Consider the following 14,996-nt stretch of genomic DNA (forward strand, 5'->3'; position numbering starts at 1 on the left):
TTACTATCCATATTCATAAATAATAATCCCTGTGGAAAACTGATTACTTCTCCCAAAATCTTCTTAAGCTCCATTAATAGCATTTTGATAGAATATAAATACATGCCATTGTAATCCTCCTTCCTTGCCTTACTACCAAAAATCTACCATTTTTGTCTTTTTTTCTCATCCATCATTACTGGAACCCCTTTAGCAATTAGTATAAATACTCCTCTTTTCCTCTGCCCCTGATATTCTGCTGAATACATATTCTGAAATCTTCTCTTTGTCAAATTCACATGCTCATTTCTTTCCAAATGCATATCCTGCAACATTGTTATTTGCACTCTGCATATCTTAATATAATTCAATACTTTTCATTTCTATCTATATCTGCAAGGCCATTCATATTCCAGGATAATAGGGTCAGCATGATAAAAAGCTATTGTTCCCACCTATTATACATGATAGTTTTTGAATGTGTATTTCCAGCTTTTGTTTTGCATGCATATACTAATGTTTGGCAGGACAAGCTTTTATACAGTTGTTTTTTTCTCATCTCCATTTGACCCTATGTCACATTTTTCAAGACTTTTTTTATTTTAATGAAAACAATCAAACAAAAATAAATAAATATAAAACACCACCCACACCTATTAACTTGGAACAGACACACAAAACTATGTACATTTTCAAAGCATGAAGGTTAACCCTCCAGAAGGGGACAATTGCCCTAAATTGACAGCTGAACCTACATGCATTATTTAACCTAAAATCAATATTACCCATGCTGAAGCACATGCTGCAGCCTGTGCTCCCACTTACACTGATTGCTGTCTGTTCTTTCCTTATCTCCTTTCCCATCCTAGATATGAAAACACCTTGTATGCTTTCAGAGAACATTAAAATATATTTAAATAAAACTAAATTGTGCATTAAAGTATCAAGACTGCTAGGGAGTTGTTACCTCTTATTCACTTCCCATAATTTCAAAATTAATTTTTGTTCACTGACCTGCTTGTCACTGTACCTTTAAATTCTGCATTTCCCTCAGAAGAGAATACTCTGAATTCTCAAGATTAACTGCTTGCACCTGCCAACAGCTTGTCTCCATGGACATGTAGTCAGCAATGAGTTTTTGTAAATTTCACTCAGAAAAGAATGCACGGCTGCCCTCAGCTGCAGATATCTTGACTCCACTAAATATTTGCCAGTGGAAAAGAAGCAAGCTAATATATTTGCATTTGTAAGAAGCCTACCATTTTCATGGCTTTCATCGTGTGATAAGTTGCTTTATAGTCTTCCATTTATTCCCTAATTTCAGATTTGCTGATTGTCTTCCTGTTCATCTCCATCTCTCAACACCAGACTCTGGTTCAAGTCTAAGGTACTACTGCAGAGTCTTCTAGTCAACTCCTTTGCTATTTTCTGTCTCTCAAGCATTTTCTTTTGGAACATAGGAAATGTTTTATTGGCAAAGTCTCTCTACGAACCTTATTATCAGAAGAATGAGAAGCAGGGTCCCCTTCTGCTTGCTGACTCACTTTTGGTTGGATATTTTTTTTATTTCTTTTTATTTCCCCCTTGGTCTGTTCTGCATCAAAAAATGACTTTGATACTCCGGGAAAAACAATTTTAAGACATCTGGATACAGCAGCTTGTATCACACCTGCCTCTTGACATTCCCTGATTGCTGGGATAAATGTATTTCTCTTCTGCCTGCTGTACAGTGAATAATTATTTTCTACAAATACTGTGTTGTCTCCAGTTTTAATCCTTTTCCCTTCTGACACAATTTTGTCAGGATTATCTCTTTCTGCTGGTATGATTTCATTTTTACTAATAAAGGTATTGGCTGCTTTCTCATTAACAGGTTTGGAGCATACACTTGATGTGCCCTATCAATTAAAAAAAAAATCTGCTGTAGAATACCAGTCCAGCTGATTCTTTGTGCTTTCATTAAATTAATATAGTTTGTCCCTTCCAGTTTTGCTGTCCTCTAACTATACTATTTTTTAAACAGTTCTTCTTTTTGAGGAACCTGATATTCAGTCATCTTTTTCTTCATGTCTTATTGCAGTTCTATCAGTTCATCTGAATGGCTAATTAAAGCTTCTTCTATTTTAAAGCATTTTGTTGTTTGAATTAATATATTCCTTCATTGTTCCCTTTATTGTAATCACCTCTGAGTACATTTGATTTATTTTTACCTCTGAATTACTGGAAGCCATCTCTTGAACCAAAGCTGAAGTTTGAACTGCTTTTTGCTGAGTACCTGTAGAAGCCTTCCCATACAGTGTTTTCTCTTCATGATGCTGGTTGATTTTCTTTCAGGTTTTTGAAACGTCATCCTTGCTAACATCCAGGCAGTGTATTGACCAGCCAGTAACTGAATTAAAAAAAACATTCAATGGCACTCCTTTCTCTCAGTTTCTGTCTTCAAACTGGGGGAGCTGGAGTTATGATGTTGATCTGTATGCAGCCATCTTGGAAGTCAGGTCTATATAAGAATTATTTTAACCCAAAATAAGAGTAAGTTGTAACTGGAACACCTAGTTCACTATCTCCCTCTATAACATTAGTTATATTCTCTCTTGCCCTACTTAATTAAAGCATCATCTTCACATTGCACTTTTTTAAAGTTAGTATGCCTTATCTATTAGTTGGCTAATTTAGGGATACTTTGTTGAAGCGAAAGGTGTAGCTTCATTTCCTAAAGAAACTAGGATTTTAACTTCTCCTATGTCTTCTCCTACAAAGGTAGTCCTGGATGAAAGTCTTCTTCTGCTTAAACTTTTCCAATGTTTGAAGAAGCCTCTTACGTTCCCTTTTCATTAAACTTTCTATTCCCATCCGAAACATCTGGGTTTAGAACTCTGCATTTTGTTGTGTATCTCACGTTTAGTACTCACTGTCATTTCCTTACATCACTCAAGTGGCCTTCTATTTTATCCTATCTGGTTCTGTACTGCCACTTTCTGCAGTCTCTTTGCAGACATCTGTCTTGTGCTTTTTTTTTTTACTTCAGAGTTTTCTATCAGTTTACTTTCACCTTTGGTTCCTGTACTGATATGTCTTACAGTTGTAGGCTTCTGAAGATCTCTCACTGAAACCAGATTCTGGTAATACACAGGGTATTTCTGGTATAACCAAATTATAATCCCTTTCATAGTTTATTCCTAATTCCCTTCTTCTGGTTTTGAATATGGATATTTATGAGTGCCATTGTTCTGTTACACCCTCACACATTCTTATACTAGATGGGCACATCAAGCTGTTACTTTTTCTCTTTTATCTTTGGTGTATCAGCCTGTTATTCAGTATCTACAGATGTTTCCTCCACCCATGTCATCCATAGTGACTTAAAATGAAGAAAGTCTTTTTCCTGCAATAATATGAATCAAGTTAGGAAACACAGCTACTGAATGCAAAAAATAAATAAATAAATTCCTAGAACTGTTTGCATTTTTTCACGTGATAGATTTTTCCTCTTTATCACAATGAGCATACATCACCTCCACTTTTGTTTGTTATTAACAGTATGCTTGCAATTTTGGGAACTCTAACAATGGAATTATCCTTATAGAATCTAGTAAAGCTTGAACCTTTCCTCACTTCCAAATATAGTATACTTTACTAACAGAATGACATAATATGGATTCAATAATCCTGGCTTAAATCTCATCATATTGCCTAGGAACTATTTCATTGGTAGAAAGCATATTAATTTTCAAATTTTTAATTTAAAAATTTCCCCTCACTGTTATTGAAATGGAATTTGGCTATGTGACCTTTCCCAATATCTGAAACAAGTTAACTCATTACATGCTACTTTTTGTTTCATAGCAGACTGCACATTTCTTACTGTAACTTAAAATGTATACGCAGACAGCTCAGTCTGAAACAATGTTGACACACCCCTCTTCTGGGCCAGTAATCAAGGAGCCTCAATCCTCACCACTGACACCAGTGAGGGACGTTCACTTGGAACAAAAAAAGATACACACAGTATTTCCAGATGCAGCTGTCTGCACCAAGCACAATTTCCCTTAAGAGCACACAAGAAACACACTCCCATCCTGGGGTGGGTCTCCCTCTCTCTGTCTTACAAGGCCCCAAATAAGTCTCCAAACTGACCAGAGCTGTAGAGTTGAGTCCTCAGCTGAGTGCTCCAAGTCAAATCCTCCACCACCCTCTCTGTGAAACCAATGCGTTGTGTCCCTGCTCCAATTAGCTCACACACACACACACACACACACACACACACACACACACACACACACACACACACACACACGCACACACTCTTTGAGATTTGATGTTCACAAACACACACACACACACACTCTTTGAAATTTGAAATGCGCACACACACTCACACACACACACACACACACACACACACACACACACACACACACACACACACACACACACACACACACATACCTGGGAAGGACTGGCGCAGATTTACCAGCTATGACCCCTCTGCCCAGACTATAAGGTAGTTACTGCCAACAGAACACCAGAACACACTAAGGCTCTTACAAGGGTATCCAATTATATTGAGTAAAATTAATACTAATACCAATGGTAGTGTTTGACCAATGCAGCAAGGCCTTCAGGAGTGGCCACAGTGTCACCAAATACATATAAGTACTCTCACAGGGTTAAAATATTCTCTAAAAGACCAGTCACAGTGAAAAGTTTAAATATATTTAATAATAATATATAATAAAAGAACATGAAAATACTAAATATCTATTTACAATAAACATGAGCATCTCAATCACATGAAATATCAAAAATAACACTGATAGAAAGATTCACACAGATACAGAAAAATAATGCTTAACTAATCTCACTATATTATCCTGACTGATCTAAAGAATTACTATTCCCTGGTTACTTGGTAAAGCAAGGCAAGATGATATGGGTGAGTAGTCCTTCTTTGTCAAATTTCACAAACAGACTGCCCTGAGACTTCTGTCTCATCTAGTATTAAAGCATCATTTTATGGGTCTATATTGCAACATCGAATGCTAAAAACAGCGAACAATGTTTCATCGACACATTTTCAGCGAAATCTGAAAATGTCGAATCCATAGAACAGCGATTTCTTTCCTAGGGAAATAAATCTCTGTTCCAACCCCCGCAAAAAAAAAAAAAAAAAAACATTAAACACTTCCAAACACATACACACATACCCTAATCCTAATTATACCCCCCAAAAACCAGTAAACAACTAAATACACATATGCACATAACCCAACCATACATTTAACGAAAAAAAACAGTAAACATTTTAAACCATATGCACTTACCTTAACCCACACCCTAACCCTAAGGTCAGTAACTCTCACACATTTACATAAACAGTTCCAAACACATACACACTTACCCTAACCCTAATTCTACCCCCCCAAAACAAAAGTAAACAGCTGAAAACACATACACACGTAACTCAACCATACATCTAACATAAAATATAAAACAATAAACACTTTCATACATATGTACTTACCTTAACCCGCACCCTAACCCTAAGGTCAGTAACTGTTGCACAATCACGCTCGGGAGCTATACCGGACAAGGGACCACACTACACTTCAGAACACGGCAAAACAACGAAGCAGTCAAGCGACTTCTTTCCCAGGGAAAGAATTCACTGAACAGCCACTTTTCTGTTTTGCCTGTTTGCTCTATGTGTTGATGAAAATGCATTCGACAAAATACGTTTTTGTTGTACTCATAGGAACCCTCATTTCAGTGCTGGATTACAGACTGACTTCACATACATCTGGTCATCAGACTTTGGTTCCCACACTACCCCCTTTTCTAGCCTTTTCTATTTAACCAGAATCTAGCACATATGTGTCACCATACATACACACATAGAGCTTCGCTAAGATATTATAGCATCTGGAAGCTATAAAAACATTTCAAAAACTTCCACACTTCCAGGGTAGCAATTAGTTCACCCTAAGGATTCCTAGATCTGGTTTTCACAGTCATTTTGTTTCTGGCTGCAATCAGAACTGTAGGATACAATCTTTATGGCCTAAACCAGGTAATTTAATTTCAGACTATTTTTCAAAGTTAGCTGGACTGAGATTAACCTCTTATCTTCCAGTATCCTCTGTTACAATATATTAATTTCAATAGTTACAATACAGTCTGACATACAGGTGTACTTCTTTCCTGTCCAGCAGGACCCACTGTTGGTACATTTTTAATGCAAGCATCTTTACAAATACATTTTTCAATACACTCTGTACAAATTAGCTTGATATGCAAATGATATATAATTCTTTACAAAACTCCAGCTAGCTATGCTGGTATATGTTATGCATACACTATCCTACTCCTCCTGGTATACCTAGCAATACCTCACATTATCACATCTCTTCCCCCATTGAAGACTCAAGCTAGTTTTTCAAGTGACCCTTGAGAAATGTGGCTTGAGGGACATGAGCCTGTCTGGGAACACAATTAATCTATACCCTGTCTTGACAACCCATCTGCATTGGCATTGCTGACCCCACTCCTGGTACTAGATTTCCTCATGAGCATGTCTCTCAACTCTGCTCAGATTTCTCAAACCTGGATAGGGGATAGCCTCTGGGACATTGCTACCCCTTTCCACTGAAGTGTCAGTTCAAGCCTCACTGAGGATCAGTCACCAGATCCCCCTCAGACTCCTTCTGCCATCCACTGCAAATACTCAGAACCAGAGACTTCCTGTCATGGTAAGGTTTCATAATTTTAACATGGTACAGTTTCTGTCCCTGCCCCCTGATTAGCAGGTTTACCATGTAGTTAACATCACTGAACTGCCTTACCACTTCAGAGGGTTCCTCCCAAGCTACCTGCAGCTTATTGTGTCTCTCAGGAATGAGCACCATAATCTGCTGTCCCACAGCATACTCTTGGGTTTGAGCATTTCTGTCATATTGTACCTTTTTCTGTTGTTGGGCTCCTGCCAGATTCTTCAGGGCCAAGTCCATGAGTTCCCTAAGCCTTGCTCTGAGGTTTAGGACATATGCTATAACAGACTCCTTGTGGGATTCACTCACACTCTCCCACTCATCACAAATCAAATCCAAGGGCCCCCTCACCTTATGCCCATACAGCAATTCAAAGGTGAAAAGCCTGTGGATTCCTGAAGTACCTCTCAGTATACAAACAGCAGATGGGGCAAATATTTGCCCCACTCTCTCTTAAACTGCTCTGCAAATGATTGTAGCATGGTCTTTAGTGTAGAATTTAACCTCTCTACAAGAGCATTAGTCTGGGGGTAGTAGGGTGGTCTTTAGGTGATTCACCAAACAGTGCTCCCAAGCCAGAAGGTCTGAAATTAAATTGGCACCTCTGTCAGTCAGTATTTCTCTTCAGAAACCTACCCTGCTGAAAATCTCTAACAAAGCATTTGCCACCTTCTCTGCTTCAATGGAGGGAAGAGTCACTGCCTCAAGGTATCAAGTAGCATAATCTACTACCACCAGGATATACTTCTTTCCTGTTGAACCTGGGGTGCTCAGAGGTCCCACAATATCTATAGCTACCCTCTAAAATGTCTCCTCAATCACAGGCAAAGGCATCAAAGGAGCTTTGATCTTGTCTCCTGCCTTACTGACCTTTTGGCACTGCTCACAGGTCCTGTAGTACCCGGTTAAATCTCTTGCAATCCTAGGTCAATAAAAGTTCTGCAAAATATGTTTCGTGGCACACTTTATACCCATATGACCTGCAAAAGGAATGTCATGGGCTATGGCTAGAAGTGCCAGATGGTAGGCTCTGGGCACTACCAACTGCTGTATTACCTCACCTTCTAGCCCTCCCTCAGTTGTCCACTCTCTGTACAGTAACCCTTTGTTCCAGTATACAGACTCCCTTTTTCCTTGAGAATCAGGTGTCTCCCTAGCTACCTCCCTCGAGCCTCTTAGTTTAGGGTCTGAGAGCTGAGTCTGTGTCAACAATACCTTTGTGGCCCTTCCCAGCTCCCCTTCCACAGGAAGTCTGGTATTCTCTGACCGCAGTGCCGTATTGTCAGCCTTGGTACTACCACTCACCTCTGCTCATGCAGTCACTCTGTCCAAGAGAACACCAGTACCTACTTGCAGTTGTGGCTCACCTTCAGGCTCACTGCTACATGGTAGCTCTCTCCCTGAAATAGCCGCTTCACCATCCTTAGATTCAGGTGTGGGGTCTGTCTGGGTCTCCTCCAGGCTACCAGACCCACATGCCTGTCTCCAAGCCTGGCTGAGTGTAACTGCATGGACACAAGGTACTGCATTATTAAAATCATTCCCAATCAAGACATCTGCGGGGATATCCTCAAACACACCTACTTGCTTGCTTCCTTTTCCACCCTGCCAGTCAAAGTGAGCTCTGGCCAAAGGCATTTGGAATGGGGTCCCTCCTAAATCTCCAACTGGAGTGGACTGCCTAAGCAAGTACTGCTCCTCTTAACTACTGCAGGCTTTACAATGATTATGTCAGAGGCTATATCTCTCTTAACAGTGGCCTGTTTTCCATCTCCTAAGATAATATATAAACTCTGGTGATGGTCTGGTACCCTTTTGTCTCCAGACAACTTACCACTGACATACTGCTACTTCCACTTGCTGTCTCCCTCACCTTTTGTTCCCCACCTTGCTTCTGTGGACATGTGTATGTTACATGGTCCCACTGGTAACATTTAAAACATCTAACCCTTGATCCTGGCCATGTATCTGAACTAGCAGCTTCTCCTGTTACTGGTGGGTTCTTTTGGGCTGGTTTAGGCTGTCACTGTGGGTTCCCTTATATCCATGTGCAGCACTTGGTATCCTCTTCTTGTGCAGTGATGCCCTGCTTGCTAAGTAGAGATCCCCTTTTTCCCCAGCTCATTTGCAGAGTGGAACTCCTGGTCTGTCAACCAAATTCTCACATTCTCAGGCAAAGTGCTAAGGAGTTCTTCCCTCACCAAAAGGTCTGCCAGCCATTCAAACATGGTGACCTGACGCCCACTCACCCACCTATGAAAATAAGTACTTAACTCAGCAACATAATCACATACACTTTCATCTGCCTTGTGTCTATGCTCATGAAATGTTTTTTTCTGTAAGCTTCAGGTGTTAACTTAAAACATTCCAATAAACATTGTTTAACTTTATCATAGTTTAAGTAATCAGTATCAGACAATTTAGAAACAGCAGTTGCAGCTTTACGAGGCAGGAACCCTACCCAGTGCCCTTGGTCAACATTATACTGTTTACATACTCTTTCAAAGATATGAATAAAATCATCAAAATTATCACTCTCTGTAAACAGTGGCAGAATTTAAGTGACTTTTATTGCTTCTGGGGTTTGGTTATTGCCTTCCCCATTACCTCCATAACCCTGACAAAGAGTCAGCATCTCCCTCTCATGTTGACACTGCTTTTCATTTCCTTTAGCCCCCAAATGTCACAGTCTCTCATTTTCTTTGGTCTCCAAATGCTGCAATTTGTCATCTTCTTTAGGCTACAAACACTGCAGTCTCTCTCTGCCAATTTGTATTCCAAAATATTAGCCTCCAGTTCAAGTCTCATTAACTCCAGATGGATTTTAAGTCCTCTGAGGAAAAGGTGAACTGTTCTGTTTCTAATGGCTGCACATCCCGATCAACAGAGGTTATCTGCCTGGTTGCTGTTCTGGGCTACAGCTGTGACTAAGGCTGAAATAATTTCCTCTTTAGTCAGGTTGGATCCACCAGTAACACCTTGGCCAACTGGTTCTTTGTCAACTTGCCATAATCCTCTGCTGACATCTTTGCCTGCTTTTCCTGACTAAATTAAACTAACAAAAAATAAATGAAATTCTTGTGAAAATGAAACTCTGTATGTTTACCTTGTGGCTGCTGGGAGTACACACACCTTCAGTGACAACTGTCTTCAGGCTACAGAAGTTCAATTAATATCCCACTACTGCCACCAATATGTGACACCCCTCCTCTGGGCAAGTAATTAAGGATCCTCAATCCTCCCCACTGACACTGGTGAGGGACATTCACTTGGAACAAAAATAGATACAGTATTTCCAGATGCAGCTCTCTATACCAAGCACAATTTCCCTTAAAAGCATACAAGGTTACACACTCCTGTCCTCTGTGCTGGGTTACCTCTCTCACCAGGCCCCAAATAAGACAGCACATTGATCACAGCAGTACAGTTGAATCCTCAGCTGAGTGTTCCAAGCCAAGACCTCCACCACCCTCTCTGTGAAACCAGTGCTCTATGTCCATGGCTCCAAGTAGCTGACACACACACTCTGAGATATGATTTTCATACACACATCTGAGAAAGAATGGCAGAGAATTACCATCTATGTCCCCTCTGTCCAGACTATAAGGTAGGTACTGCCACCTGAACACTCTAAAGCCAGCTACTCTAAGGCTCTTACCAGGGTATACAATTATATTGAGTAAAATTAATACTAATGCAAATGGTAGTGTTTGACCAATACAGCAAGGCTTTCAGGAGTGGCCACAGTGTCACCAAATACATATAAGTACTCTCAAAGGTTAAAATATTATCTAAAAGACCAGCCACAGTGAAATGTTTAAATATATTTAATAATAATAAATAATACATGAATATAACAATACTAAATATCTATTTACAATAAACACTAGAGTTTCAATCATAGGAAATATTAAAAATAACACTGATGGAAAGATTTACACAGATACAGATAAACAATACATAATTAATCTCACTATATTTTCCTGACTGATCTAAATAATTACTATTCCCTGGTTACTTACTAAAGCAAGCAAGATGAAGAGGGTGAGTGGTCCTTCTTTGTCAAGTTTCACTAACAGACTGCCCTGAGACTTCTGTCTCATCTAGTATTAAAGCATCATTTCAGTGCTGGATTGCAGAATGACATCACATACATCTGGTCATCTGACTCTTGTTCCCACACTACCCCCTTTACTAAAAACCAAACCAGAATCTAGCATGTATGTGTCATCATACACACACAGAGAGCATTGTTAAAATGAGTTATAGCATCTGGAAGCTATAAAACCATTTCAAAAACTTCCACCCTTCCGGGGTGGCAATTAGTCCACCCCTAAAGAATAATACAGTAGGATTCCTAGTCCTGGCTTTCACAGACATTTTGAGTCTGGCTGCAATCAGAAATGTAAGATGCAATCTTTATGGCCTAAACCAGATAAGTTAATTTCAGACTATTTTTCAGAGTTAGCTGGACTGAAATTAATCTCTTCCCTTCCAGTATCCTCTGCTATAATATACCAGTACTAATCTCAACAGTTACAATACAGTCTGACATACTGGTGTATTTCTTTTCTGTCCAGCAGGACCCACTATTGGTACATTTTTAACAAGAGCAGCTTTACAAATACATTTTTCAACACAAGCATCTGTACAAATCAGCTTAGTATACAAATGCCATATAATTCTTTACAAAGCTCCAGCTAGCTATGCTGGCATATGTTACATATCCACCGCGGTACTGCTCCTGGCATAGCCAGTAATACCTCACATCATCACAAATCTGTCATTAACTAGTAAGCTTTCAACAAAAGTTACTAACTTGTCAAAATTCTGATGACTATTTTGCAACATCCACTTTCTCATATTGCTAAGTAATGCTCTTCTATATATGTCCACTACAAACATTTTTAATAATTTTGTCTTAATGTTACTACCAAGATCTATCCAGAGCTTCATAAACTGTTTGTACTTTAAAAGTTACCCCAGCACTAGCCAACAGTTCCATTTATATTTTTTATAGTCAGTGTAGTCTGTACTATCTATGTGCATATGGGTTTTCAATGCTTCCCTTGTCAGGTGTGAAGAGAGAATTTTGGCCCAATCTGACTTGCCCCATTCTCTCTTGTGTGGCATAGCTTAAAAAACACCAAACATGAATGTAGCTCATCCTCCTTATTTTTCATTGTCAGTAGTGTTCTAGAAATAGCAATTACATTGTCCACTTCAAGTAATTGTTATTCCAGCTGCCCATCTTCTTATTGATCTTTACCTTATACTTCATGAAGGGTTTTAGTAAATCTTCCATGTTAGTGATCAAAAGGAAACACAACAGCAATGTCAAGTCAGTGAGCACATAGCCAACAACAGCAAAATGTCTCTGGCTAAAAGTTAGCTCAAACAGCCTATGCACTTGACAGCATAGGCATAGTAATGAATGGTAGGCTCTTGGCAAAGCTATCTGTGTACCATGCCAATGTAAGCACTTTAAAAACTCTACAGGTTAAAATCTGCCAAACACAGTTTTATTTGCAGAACAAAATGATAAACAAAAATACAGCCTACCTGGCCTTTTTTTGTTAATTCCACAAGTTATTTACTATACATACATAGATTCTGAAAGCCTGGTCACTGCAATGTTTCACCCCAGGGTTGTGACCTATGACTCTGACTGGAATCTACCACTCTCCGTCTAAAGACATGATACCAGTTGACGTTTGCCACCCACCTCTATGTCTGTACAAATCATAAGAGAACAGCATATACTGTGGACAGGGACAACATCACAAGGAGATAGAAATGACTTAAGGGCCAAAAACAGGTCCATAATGTTAAGGCAGCACATCTTTGAGACCAATTACTAAACAATAAAGGTGGTAGAATTAACTGATGATGAAATAACAAAAGCAAGAAGAGTTTCAAAAGCAATTTAGCAAGTTGTAATATATAATAAAAGAAGTCTAAAACACACTATCAAAAACTAGACATATTGGTTTAAGGAATAAAATGGTAAGAAAGCTCATTTAGAGCTACTGAGTAGTAACACAAATTAATGTAAAAATAAAGTAAAATTGGTAGCTTCAGAATCTCAGTGGCATTGTTGTACCAATAGCAAATTTGCAGAAGTCAGAATCATCACAAATTTGTAATTAGTAGTTAACTTTAACATTATGATAAAATAACATCATTTTAAAATTGTTTAAAAGTAATTTATCTTTTTGCAACAACAAAGACTATAAAATATAAAACTAACAAGAGTATAATAATATGTAGGTATACACCATGTGCAGGGGGGATGTGAGGTAAAAATTGCACTGTGTGTGACAGAAATGGAAATAACTGATTTTTCACTTGAATTCTATGTTTACTTAGAGAAACTTAATTTACTGAGATGGCAGAACTGTGAGTCTAAATAAGATTCTCCTGTCCTTAGCTACATGTTTCACAACCTAAGATAAAGGAGTTACAGGAAGCATAGCTCCCACAGGTTAGATACAGGGTATTCGTCCTCTGCAAATACAATTTTTTGTAATAACTATTAAATTCAACAACTATTTTTGTTAAATTATCAGTTTTGATGATTCATAGGGTGATAGGAAAAATACCATACAAAAAACGGTACACAAGATGGAAGAAAACAGCTAGATATTCTGCGCAATAGATGTTTTGTAACCAAGGGCCTCAAGTCTAAGGACTCTTCTAAGGGTAAAAGCAATACAAATAGAGTACACCTTCAACAGAAACAAATCAAAACACAGTCAAGTGTTTGTGTCTTAGTGCATGGAACCTCATGGATAAGGGAACATGTAATTACCCTAACATATATTTGTTCAGCCCACCTTTGGATATTCAAATTGCAAAAAATAACAGCTAATAATTACCATAGGAATGCAAGGCTACACTTCTAAAGATCCTCGCAGATCAATAACCCAGTAGGTATCCATGAACCCAAGAACTCAAGCGATTAGTCAATAAGTTCCTAAGAGATCTCGAATGTATATATATTTATTTAACTCTTGTGGAGTCATGGTTTTATATTTTAAAATATAATATATATAGCTTCTCTCATTTCTAGTACATTCTACTTGCAAAATTCAAAGCAATATTCTCCTCGTGATAACAAACTTAAAAGAAGATAATTTGCCTTCAATATTTGTTAAAATGTAGTCCAAAACCAGTATTTGAATTTTTTATGAAAATCCTTAAGACGCTCCTTTAACCTGACAAAATGAGTAGTGTTACTTAGATAATATAAATTGCAAGCACATATTATACAATAAACCACGATGCTAATTGAACAAGTCAAAACAATACATGTATCAAATGAGTGACTACTAATACTCTAGTGCACTTACAAAGTTATAAAGTTATAAATAATACAGTGGCCACATGGATAAGTGACATTTCTGTCATAAAGTCTTTGGAATCGTCTAAATTCAAAATAACTAGGAACTGATCTGTTGTGTAAGCTTCCTCCTACAGAATATAAATTGAAGGGACCTAGGTAATCATATGCTTAAGATTATTCCAACAATAATATGTGCCACTGTTTTTTTAATGTAGTAAGGCACTGTACGAGCACATCCACTCATGCATGAATTGTGCCATCCCAAATAGAACCAAAATGCTCTCATCCAAAAAAAGGAAGCCAATCTGGTGGTCCCCTGCCATAAACAAACTTTACAACAAAAGGAAGAAACTTTTGCAGTAAAGAGGAAAATCCCAGGATGCAAAAAACTCCCTTACTAGCCTCAGTAAGAAACTGAGATGCCTCATAAAATCCTCCAAAGCTAGTTACGAAAATAAAATTGCCAAAGATTCCAAAGACAACCACAAAGCATTCTATAACTATGTCAAGAATCTAAATGGCAATGCTCAGATCTGCTCTGAGCTAAAACAGAATGGCATTAAATATACTGATCCAAAGGATATTGCCAATATCCTGGCAGATCGATTCAGTGCCAACTTCACCCCCCTCTCACCCCTAAATGGCCCATCTCAATACCGGAAGATTGCCAAATTCCAGTAATAACGGCCACACAGGTACAAAACGCACTCTCTAAAGCCAAGAATACAGCATCCATGGGACCAGATGACATCCCGGGCTGTGTACTACATGAACTACAGTATGAACTGGCACCTCACCTAAGTGTCATGTTTAATCATAGCCTCACCTCAGGTTTCATGCCCACTGAGTGGCAGAGCTACAGTTATCCCTATCCACAAGGGGGGATCCACCTTGGATCCCGGAAA

Source organism: Protopterus annectens, chromosome 11.part0 (assembly GCF_019279795.1).
Source record: "Protopterus annectens isolate FY-2018-M chromosome 11.part0, PAN1.0, whole genome shotgun sequence".
Classification (NCBI taxonomy): Eukaryota; Metazoa; Chordata; order Ceratodontiformes; family Protopteridae; genus Protopterus; species Protopterus annectens.